The following is a 12188-nucleotide window of genomic DNA, read 5'->3' on the forward strand; positions in this document are numbered from 1 at the left end:
GATATACAGAGTATACAGAGAAATAAAAATATTGACACAATTCTTTAAATTGCAGGGTTAAATGCAAGAAGTAAAAAAAAATTGAGAGTGGTTTGCTTGTACAATAATCTTGTAAAGAAACAGGAGAGTAAGAGTTGTACCATCCTGTATATTTAATTTCCAACTGTTATTCATCTTTCAGCATCTAGATAAAGTGAGCAGATCATGCAAACTGTAGAGATCAAGAGTAAAAACCTAGCTTCATGTTCCTAAATTTCAAATTCCCTGCTCTTTCCAGTCTGAAGCAATTGTAATGGAAGTAGAAGGAAGGTATGTGAAGCGTATTCAAAAATGCAAGGTGTTCTCTAATTTTGATCTTTGCTGTAAGCAAATTCTTTGCCAAAATATTCGGTATATATTGTATGTATTTATTGGGTCCTTTTTTTCCCATCTGTTTTTCTTGGATGTGGGGCTCATTTTATGCCTTCTTTTGGCTACCTTAAATTTTGCTTAACACCAGTTAATATGATGATATAGGGTTCTACACCATTTTAATTTACATTCTTTTGCACATATTGACATGTCATACAGTAATGTTTTATATACACGAGTACAATAATCTAAATTGTTGTTACCTTTAGATACAAGACCACCAAATGTAGAGGTCTTGAGCAGGTTCAAATAAAACTTCAAGAAAACTGCAACATTACATACAAGACTAATAGATGATGGAAACAGCACAGCACCAGGTTTCCTGTTCTGATACGTTCCAATACTTGGTGCAGTGAAAAATCACCAGTCCATGTATTAATAAAAGTGTTTATCTGTTATATTTGCAACACATTAGAGAAAGAGACTCCTTGAATGAACCAGTTCACACTCAGCAGAGTGTGTCTCCTACATGGGGGTTTCAACCTATGTAAATTAATACAAAATCTGTGAAAAACCCAAGCTAGTTGTGACTAAAATGGCCGTTACGTGACCTGAATATGAATAATTAGTGAAAACCTCTGATTGAAAAAAAAAGCAGACAGTGCTTCTGAGGACCTAGTTAGAGGTCAGTCTATACTGGTTTCAGTGACTGACAATTTCATTTAATATTTATTTGTGCAGTTGTTTAGAGCTGTATTCTGTTAGTGATGAGTTATACAGCCCCTCCACAAAGGTTAAGGGTATAGATATCGTTGGTGTCCAAAAAATAACATGAATCTCCAAAATATTAACTTTATACACTGTCAGAAAAAAAGGTATGGTAGAGGTACGTTATTACAAACAGTAAATATACTTGTTAAGGTACAACAGTGCTTTAAAGTGCATTTGTGTTGTCTAAGGGTACATTACATTCTCCTCTGAAGGAGAAATTATTATCTGTAGCCATTCATTTTATATATATATATATATATACAGGCTTTAACTACATACTACATTTGCCCAATTTCATTTTCAGGACTTAAATTTATATATATATATATATATATATATATATATATATATATAGTCCTGGAAATGAAATTGGCGAAATAAAAATAAAGCAACTTAAAATTAAAATCTACAAATACTATTGAACATAGTCCTTGAGTGTATCACCACAGTGACCGTTTTTTGAGAGTGTAGATGGAAAATATCTTATCTTTCAGTGGAAGTCATCATAAAAATATTTAATTCCAAGTCATTTTGGAACATTTCTATTGGTCTGTGTAACAATTTCACACGATGTGACGGACAGCTGCTGTGTTCTATCGATATCGTAAACTAAATATTCACAAAAACTGAGATACATGTTTTTTATTGGACAGTGACAATATGTCTATACGGGTTTCTTTACAACATATTCTTACTAAGCATTAAATATGTAGCAGTATTTTAAGGGTGAAATCTTTATAAGGGCTGTGAAATTGCTTTTTTGTCCCAGTTCTGGGAAACTTATTTCTGAATTAAATAATAGAACATCGTGGCTTATTTTGTGCTGTTGATGGTATGATGACACAGAAAAGGTAACATGAATACATAATGATTGACACTTGTTAAGGTTCTGCTGACTCCAGTTCATGCCTTGAGTGCAGAGAACGCAACGTTCATAAGTGTAACGTAAGTGTTAAAAAGGACATTAATGTGCCTAATTGAGGTTTATGTTTTCTGTTTAGAACAGAGGCGATTGCTCTAAGACTGCAAGGTAAGCTCGGCTTCCCCTAAGATGTCAAAAAATAAGTGATCAAATATATACTGCTGTGTGTACATGTCAGTGAATAAATATGCACTACAACGCACTCAACTTTTGTTCAGAATCAGCTTCTTATCACTGGTAAAGACGCGGCTTTCCTCTCAATCATTCCCGCAGCTTCACAGTGATTTAAACAGAGTTCAATAGCAAAGCAGCGAAGTGCAGCGAAATGAGACGAGTCATTGGATAAATGCTGGGCTTTGTCCCGCCCATCGGACGCTCAGCGTCTCTGGGGGTCTATGGGGCAGTGGGCTGGCCTCAGCTGGCCCGGACGCTCAGCTTCTGCATGATGATTGGATGATCTGTCTGAGGCTGAAGCACTCACAGGTGGACACACTTCACATGGGCCAAGGCCGTTTAAGCAGCCTAGCTCTGCTGGCCATTGAGAGGACACTAGTTAAGTCCCTGGAAAAGACGCCTTGTTGGTACGACAGGGTCACAGATCATTTTCTTGAAAAGGAACGGAGGGTAGAATTTACGTATAAATAATCTGACACATTTTAGGATGTAGGCCGAAATTGAGCTTGAGATGAAAGTTAGGATTAAATTGCTTTGTTGTTCTTAAATGAACCATAGGGTGTGTTCTGGAGCAACCATATGCAACACAGATGACACAAATAATTAAACTCCTTGAATGAACCAGTTTATACTAAGTAGAGTGAGTCCTCCATACGGGGGCAGCTTTATGTAAAATAACACAGACCTACTAGGTAGCTTTATTAATGAGCACCTTTAATATTGTCTTACTGATATCTTTAGTTTTAGATTGTTAAAAGCTGTTTAAAAGATTTGAGTGTGAGTGATATTGAGTGTGGGTATTGGACTGATACCAATTCTATGTTTCCATGTTTGAAAGTTTCAGCTTTGAACCTTCCTATGTTTGATCACAGCTATCTGTGGTTTTAAGATGCTTTGATAGAACTCTGTCCTCAGAAAACTGCAGTTCACTGAGGTGTGAAAGAGAAAAGCAGAGGGAGGAAGGTGGAGGGGGAGGAAGACGAAGGCCGGACGTGTGATAGGGCTGAAGAAGAGCTCAGGCAAGCGTGAGGTCCAGTGAGAGCAGCAGGGGGACAGAGTCCACTGTCCATAAGCGACGGGGGGTGGTGGGTGGAGGGAATGCTGATTCAGGCACGTCCCCGAGCACTCATCCCCATCCTCCCTGCCCCATGAGTGGGCAAGTGTGTGGGTGGACTGGGCGGCTGAGTGGACAGACGCTCCCACTGGACTACAGTGTCTTAAGAAATGAAGGTATTATCAATACACACTGACAAGTGTCAACCACAAGCCCCTGCTTCAGTTTAGTGTTCTTTAAAGGACTAAAAACCGACACAGTAAAAATGGTTCATCAGTACAACCTATAAAAAAAGACCTTATAGCATATGGGATTTTTTTTTCAGCTGAAATAAATTCACAGAATGAACCACTGCAAGGTTGATTGGAAAATAACAATTCAAAATATTGTGTAGTCCAGGACTATGCTTAATCCCTGAGAGGGAAACAATCCCAAATAAATAAATAAACATAATAGAAGTCCTGGAGAAGAAATGGGGTGTATTAAATCAACACAATTTATAGAATATGTGCACAGAAAATATATCTTTAAGGGCTCCATCTCAGTAACAGTTTTTAATACAGGTGGGAATACAGGGAATACACGTGTCCATCCACAGTTCCTATTAATTCATAATAAATATATATATACAGATTATTTATATGGTCCTTATGTAGATATTATGTAGTTTAACAAAGGTTGCTTGTGTCTTACAACCTTAGTTTTCTAATAAACTTTACTAAAGGGCAAACACATTCTAAAAATATATATACATTTGCAATATTTGGTTCTTTATTAAATGACTCATGTAAATGAGATGTTTTGAAAGTGTAACGAACCTCCACATAAGAAAAAGGTTCTTTACCGACGAATGGCTTTTCTTTGAACTATCTAAGTCCAAGCCAAGAACCATGTAGGTATCAATTTTAGAGTGTATATGCAAAAAAATGCTATACATGTTGTGAATTTTTTTATTTATTTTTTGCTCCGAACAGTACGGCCACTATCGGGACATACCTGTTTGTTGAAGCACATTAATTGGAAACACTCAATTAACTTGAGTTACTATTTAGCCAAGTGATGGATTCTATGGTAAGAACGAGTAAGAACCTTCTCACAGGAAAAGCATGAGAGGAAGAGCATGACCTACATTATATTTACATGATATCACTTTAAATGGAAGCCCTTTACTATAGGCCATCATTCACAGGGCAGCATGTCACCTTAAGCCTTTCATAAAAAATAATATAAACCAATATGAATATGTACAAAAGCTTATTCCAAGAATTACTGGTTTTCTTTAGTCAATTTCACACTATACCATTGGTCCTCAAAATCCTTGAAAGTGGTGGGTCACTGTCCTGCATGTTGTACATTTCTCCTCAATCCATCACATTCACTTCAGCTTAGAAAGTATTTGTTAATTAGCTCATTAGTTGCTTCATGTGTGTTGGGAGCAGAGGGATCTCTAAAATGTGCCGGGCAGTGGCCCACCAGGACCAGGACAGAGAACCACTGCACTATACTCTACAGTTTTATGACAGCAGAGGCTAGATGAAATAAGACATGATGGATGTTTATGTAGGTATAAGACAGTTACCATTAACGGTGTCATTTGCCCTTATGAACAATGACCTGTTATGTATTTAGTCTTTTGTAGAGGCCTTATTTTAAACCTTGTCCAATTAACATTAATAAATCTGTTGCAGAGGTAGTGTCGCAGTTTTGGGTTCAAGTCCCACTCCGAGTTTGGTGTATTTTCCCCGTGATCGTGTGGGTTTCATCCCATGGTCCAAAAACACTTGTTGGTAGGTGGATTGGCGACTCAAAAGTCCATTGGTTTTAAGTGTGTGAGTGAATGTGTGAGTATGTGTCTCCCTGTGAAGGACTGGTGCCCCCTCCAGGGTGTGTTCCTGCTTTGCGCCCAGTGATTCCGGTAACAACCCAGACCAACTTCGACCCTGAAATGGATAAATGGTTACAGACTATGAATGAATAAATGAATGAATTCTGTTGTGTATATGTTCTTCTTTCTGACTGCATTTAGTGCTTTGACTGTGGTTGATTCTTTTATTTATGGATTTAGAAAATCTGTGACTATGATTTTTTTTCTCTAGAAACCGACACACTATAGAAAACTAACATCATGTGGAATTATCTAAAAGGATACACTTCTCTGATACGATATGCAGTGTGAAAGACATTGTTTCTGGACCGCTTCCAGCATCACATGCATTTTCTAAGATAATTTGCCTCTATTCTTTATGGTTTGTGCTTTATAGGCCTCCCCCAACCTCCAGTATAGACCATTAAATATCACTCAGCTAATCATAATTGCTGAGTTGCCCTTCAGGCTTTACAGGCTTGTAAAATCACAGAGGCATCATAACATTTCAGTGTGAGAGTACAACTGCTTCTCAGTGTCATTGCACTTGGACCTGTTGTTAAAGGGACTGTAAGATGGACAACTGAATCTTCCTATCCGTTTTATATAAAATCTAAAACACTGTCAGATCCTACTATTCAATGACTACAGTATACAGTCCATATACTGTATATGAAATTTTTGTGATGTAATAAAAAAACACATTTTTTACCTATTGTACTAGGCCCTAAATAAAATGGTTTAACCTATTTGTCTTGACAGTAGGAATACTTCCACCAGTAAAAATTAAATATTAAAATAAACACAAATACGTATAAATACAGTAAAAACGTGAATATAACCTTATATACAAAACGTTTTTGAGAAGAATACAGGTCAAAAGTTTCAAATTTTAAAATGGAAACAGAATTCACATATCACTTAATTATGATTTGTGCAGTTATTCATTCATTCATACATTGATTCATTTTTTTGTAACCACTGCATTCTTTTCAGGGCCGTGATTGGTCCAGGGTTGGTCACAGGGTAGGAACACATTCAGAACCGGACGCCAGTCCATCTTAGGGAAACATACGCACCCACAAACATGGGCAGTTCCACATAGCTATTCCACGTACCAGCATGTGTGTTTTTGGACTATAGGAGGAAACCGGAGCACCTGGAGGAAACCCATGCAGACACGGGGAGAACACAACACACTCCTCAGAGACAGTGAACCGAAGTGGGGATTGAAACCACAACCCCAGTACCCTGGAGCTATGTGACAGTGACACTAACTGTTGTGCCATGCCACACTGGAATATATACAACTGTACAATATGATTAGTCTCTTTTGTAAAATTGAACTCTAAATTACTGTTTTTAAAAATCAACTTATTGGGATTTTATATATATATATTCATCAAACAGCTTTGGGTGACTGTGTGAGGAGTTGATGTGTTCTCCCCAAGTTGTTGGGTTTGAGTTGATGGGTTTCCTCCGGGTGCTCTGGTTTCTTCCCATGGTCTAAAAACACACATTGGTAGGTGGATTGATGCCAAAAATATGTCCATGTGTGTGTGCATCTGTCGCCCTGTGAAAGTTGCAGGAAAAAAAAAACATTATTTATGTTTATTCAACAATAAATTTAAAATGACCAGAGTTGTGGATAGTTTTGCATACAAACAGTCCGGATGGGCACTCATGTGAGATCATGTGAGGTCACGTTTAATAACATTATTACTAAATAAAGTCATAAGAATGCTTTTTGTTGTTTTTTTTCCATTTTTACAGAATCCTGACTGTTTACCACTTTAATGTTGATTAACAACATAAAATATTGTAAAATATGTGCAATAAAAGTGAGTTCCATTGTATAGGAAGTTGATTGTACAGTAAATTTTGCTCATCATGCAAAGGAAGCCCAAGCTGATTATGAAGTTAATGATTAACACCGTGATCAAAAGAGTCTTTACATAATGTCATGTGTGTCTACAGAGCTCTAGTTTTGATGTATCAGCAGCTAACACTTACCATCAGAACACAAACTTATGCCATTGGCATTCAGTCAAAGTAAACAAGAAAATAGGTGGAATTGGACAGAACACCAGTCAGCACTTCTGCATTAGGCGTAGTTCAGACAAACACCTCAGATCTCGAGTCCACATTCTCAACAGCATAAATAAATCAGAATTTTGTCCAATAAATTTCAAGTCATATTTTTTTTATCATTTTAAATCTGATTGAAATTTATGGATATTTTACTCAAATAGGGATTTATCAGTTGACCACTTAAGCCCAAAGCTGAGGATTGTCCAGTATACTGTTTTCCAAATGGAAAGGCTTGATTCCAAGTTCAAGTTAGGTCCTGCTTCATGAAATACTCTCTAGACCTTTCTTTTTCTTTTAGTTTTCAGTTATTACATTGACTACAGAGTCCAACCAACAGAATTACAGGGGTGAGTAATGAGTGTTTTGAATTATTTGTGAAATCTTAAACATTTAAGGGGTTACTGTTTATTTTTGGGGGTGGCACGGTGGTGCAGCAGGTAGTGTCGCAGTCACACAGCTCCAGGGACCTGGAGGTTGTGGGTTCAATTCCCGCTCCGGATGTCTCTGTGTCCGCGTGGGTTTCCTCCGGGTGCTCTGGTTTCCTCCCACTGCCCAAAAACACACGTTGGTAGGTGGATTGGCGGCTCAAAAAGTGTGTCCATAGGTGTGAGTGAATGTGTGTGTGTATTGCCCTGTGAAGGACTGGTGCCCCCTCCAGGATGTATTCCTGCCTTGTGCTCAATGATTCCAGGTAGGCTCTGGACCTACCGCGACCCTGAACTGGATAAGCGCTTACAGATAATGAATGAATGAATGTTTGTTTTTGGTTACCAAGGGTAGGGTTGGAGTAAGGGTCACAGTAATGGTTAAGGTTTGGAATGGGGTCAGGGTAAGGTTATACTTGGGTTTAGGTGTATAAAAGTATAAGTGTTCACAACAGTAATTATTTGTGAACCATTTAAATGATCCTGACTTTGAACAAAATTCTTTAAAAAATGAGATAAAATAAATAAAATTAGTCAGAACCATTTATTATTATTGAAGCTAAGGTTAAGGTTTAGGTTAGTTTTCTGGTTAGACATCTTCTTACATACCTGTACTATATTGTATTATAAACTAGTTGCTGTCTAGAAAATCCATACAGTTTACAAAATGTAAACGACTGCTGATTGGTCCAATAATGCAGGACTACATATATATACCCCCTAATCGTTCTTTAGCTCCCCAAACTACTTAATTTTCAACAACGATTTTCTCTCTCTCCATATTGCATTGAAAATATACAATGTATTAAAATTGAGCGAACTAGGACCCACGGGAACTGCTGCCATTTCTCCTTTGATGCTGTTGGCTATTGGTCTGTATTGCTTGCTTGACAGAACAGGCAAACGTTGTATGCGGGGAGAAAGTGTAGTGAGTTTATTTCAAGACAAAAAGAAAGAAAAAACTTTAAATGAGTGTTGCCATCTTTATTTAAACAAGTTTAAAAGCTACTGATGCAGTAGGTGAAATAGCATTATGCTAGCAGGGGAAACCTTGTTATTCATGAACGTAAAGTACTTATACTCCTGATAAAAATTTTAATTATATGTGAAAATAAATAAAATAATTAATTGGGAAACTATTTCAGCTGTCAAATGTCACATTCAGACATCCAGGCTATTAAACAGATCTACACATTGATTGTACCTGCCTGTATTCTCAGTATTTGGGTGTATGTGGGACATGCTACTATAAGTAACATTGTGGCTTTGCTTTGTATCTTGTCAAAGACATTTGCTGTTTTGAGGCAATTACCCCTAGACCACCCTGGTTAAAGCTTAGCCCCCTTAATCATTAATCTGTAGTGATAGCCCTGTAGAACTATATTGTCACTGTCCAATGAAAAAACGTTAAGTGGATGTCAGTGTAAAAATGTATACTTCCAAGTAATTTTGGAGCATTTCTATTGTTCTATTTGTTATGAAATAACATATATCTGCAGTATTTAAATAATATAATTAACTAAAAATCCATAAAAATGCAAGTACATGTTTATGTTTGGACAGTGATAGTATGAAGATACATGCTTGCTTTTGAAAAGTCACAATGTATACACATTTTATTATTACATAAGTTAGTTTTGCAGTTACTGCCTGTAATATCTTCATAGAAAAACATTAAATCAAATGCTCAGTTCACAATGTGCCTCCAGAACCTGGTTTCAGGGCAGTGGAACTATTTTCTCTGTAGGGAGGGTGTTCCATCCAGTATCTTTGAGATGACTTGAGTGGTGTTTGGGATCTAAAACTAATCATCCAATATCAGAACTTGATTTCACTAATGTCCTCACAGAAATGTTTTGATATTTGGTGTTAAGCCCTCTCAGAACAGTAAAACCTGTCACTGAGCAAAGAGCAGAGAGAAAAAACTATTAATCTTTAATAATGAGTTTTTTTACTTATTATCTGGATACCTGTTGCATAGGGCTGCGTCCAGAAACAGTGTTGTGATGTTAAATTAAAAGTGTGTGAGAGTGGTAGACCAAGAGAGAGATGTGGGGCAAGCCAAGGTTCAGCTTGTTAACTAGGGTCTGTCTTTCTGGTCACTAATTCTCTTATTTTCACACATTCTATCTAAGATTAACGTCTAAGTGAGTTTATACACAGATTAAGGAACGTGTCTTTAACTGTGATGGTAAAACCAGACCTAGTGTTCTCAGATGTAACACTGCAGCCCTTAACGTAACTGGATGAATAAATCCAGTGCCCACTTTGAGAGATTACAGATGGTAAGTGAACTGAGCTATTATATTATATTCTCTGTTTAATAAATTTGTTGAAGAAAAGTTGAAACAGGAAGGTTTTTCAGGGACAAAATGTTGCCAGTGTTGTGACGGTGGCATCCTGTTCACACTATGTACCTCAGGGAAAAAAGCACCTTAACAAATTATTCATCCGAATCTGTTCCGCTCTGCTGGGCCTTTTGCAATGGGGCTAGTTTCACATCCTGGAAAAAAATATGTAATTTTGGTGAGTTTCTTATTAACTGCTGTTAATCATTGAGCATCAGTCACTTACTCCTAAAATGTGTGAAAAAACAGTATAAATATAAAGTGAACTCCAATATCCATTACACGGTGGTCCAGGAGTATTGGAAGGTGACACTATTTTGTACTTTAGCCTCTAAACACCACCATAATGGATTTAAAACTAAACAATTTGGATGTGATTGAAGAGCAGGCTTTCTCTTTTTAATGCAAGGGATTTAAGAGGAATATTTCATTAATTGTTTAGGAATTACAGTCATTTTTACATAAACCTCACCCCCAAAGGAGAAATACTGTGTCCTTCCGTATTTCATTGTGTTGTAACAGCAGTGCTGCACATTGAAAGTAATAAATCCATTCTGAATAAACTCATATTGTCCTCTCTACTATCTACAATTAAGTACACACATTTTAAACAGAAAAAACTTATAAGCAAATATAAAAACTTTATTATAAGCAAATATAAAAATGTCATTACAGATTAAGAAGATAAAAGGTATGGAGATGATTCCAAGTCTTACATTTGCATTTGTTAGCTGTTCATGGGAGCTCTCAATATATGGTCCAGACAGGTGTCAATGAAAATGAAGGAGGCCATCATTAGGCTAAAAGATAAACCAGCTTATCAGAGAGGTATAACAAACATTAGGAGTGTTCAAATCAACAGTTATGTACTGTATTAAAACCAAATGATGCACTGGTAAGTTCAATAAACCCAAAAGGCCTGGTAGCCCATGTATGAAAATGACAGTAGATGATCACAGTATCCTTCCACTGAGGAAAAACCTCTTTCCCTCGTCAAGAACACTCTTGTGGAGGTAAGCTTATCATTGTAAAAGGTTTACTGCATTAGGTAAGATTAGATTTTGAAACATCTAGAAAAGCCTGAGCAGTTCTGTTACAAGATTCTGTTGTGTTCTGGCATGGATATTAATGGCTGCCAATAGAACTGGGTTACTGATATTTGTTGATGGTGTTACTTCTAAGAGAATAGCAGGATAAGTTCTGAGTGTATATAACTTTTGGCCAGGTTCATTGAAAATCAATAAAACTACATTGCTCATTTCCAAATTAAAATGACATGTTTTATTATGCTTCAAATTTATTTTTTTTCCCTAACTGTAGCAAATGTAAATGTAGAATGTTCTATACATTTTAATGTACATACCATATGCAGAAAACATAATGTATAATGTGCTAAGTAAGATGTTTAATTATTTTTCCAATATGTAAAATTAAACAAATCAAGAGTAATTTTTGTAGTAACTCAGTGTGTCTCTAATTGTCTTTGAAATGTAGTTGTATGTAGGTTGTAAAAGGCTATAGCTTGTGTCTTTCAGTATTTCATTGTGCTGTAACAGCAGTGCTGCACAATGAAAATAATAAATCCATTCTGAATAAACTCATATTGTCCTCTCTGCTATCTACAATTAAATGCACATATTTTAAACAGAATATATATATATATATATATATATATATATATATATATATATATATATATATATACTTATAAGCAAATATAAAAATTGCAGTCAATCATGATTAGCTACACAGACTGTGATTGATTTGAAAAAAAAAATGTTATCCCCTCACATAACATATATGAAAAATACAATAAAAGCAAGAATATATCGTTGGTTACTTGACAAAAATAAAAAGGATATGTTTCTTTTATTTTTACGGCGCCACTTGTTTCCAGTTTGATGAGTGCAACACACTCAAAATGTTGGGACAGAGTTATGTTTACCACAGTATTATATCACCTTTATTTTAATTCAGTTATTTTGATACTGATGATCCAAATTGTTGCAGTTTGCAAGTGGATATTTTCCTTATTCTTGCTAAATAAAAAACCTAATGATACAAGTTGAGAGTCTATGGTTGCCATTGCCTGATACTCCTCTTCATGTTGCACCATAGGAGACAACAGGCCAGGCACGCTGAAATAACCATGGACTTCCCAGGAAAAGATATTGCCTCTATAGCAACC

This window comes from Hoplias malabaricus, chromosome 15, assembly GCF_029633855.1.
Source record: "Hoplias malabaricus isolate fHopMal1 chromosome 15, fHopMal1.hap1, whole genome shotgun sequence".
NCBI classification, from domain to species: domain Eukaryota; kingdom Metazoa; phylum Chordata; class Actinopteri; order Characiformes; family Erythrinidae; genus Hoplias; species Hoplias malabaricus.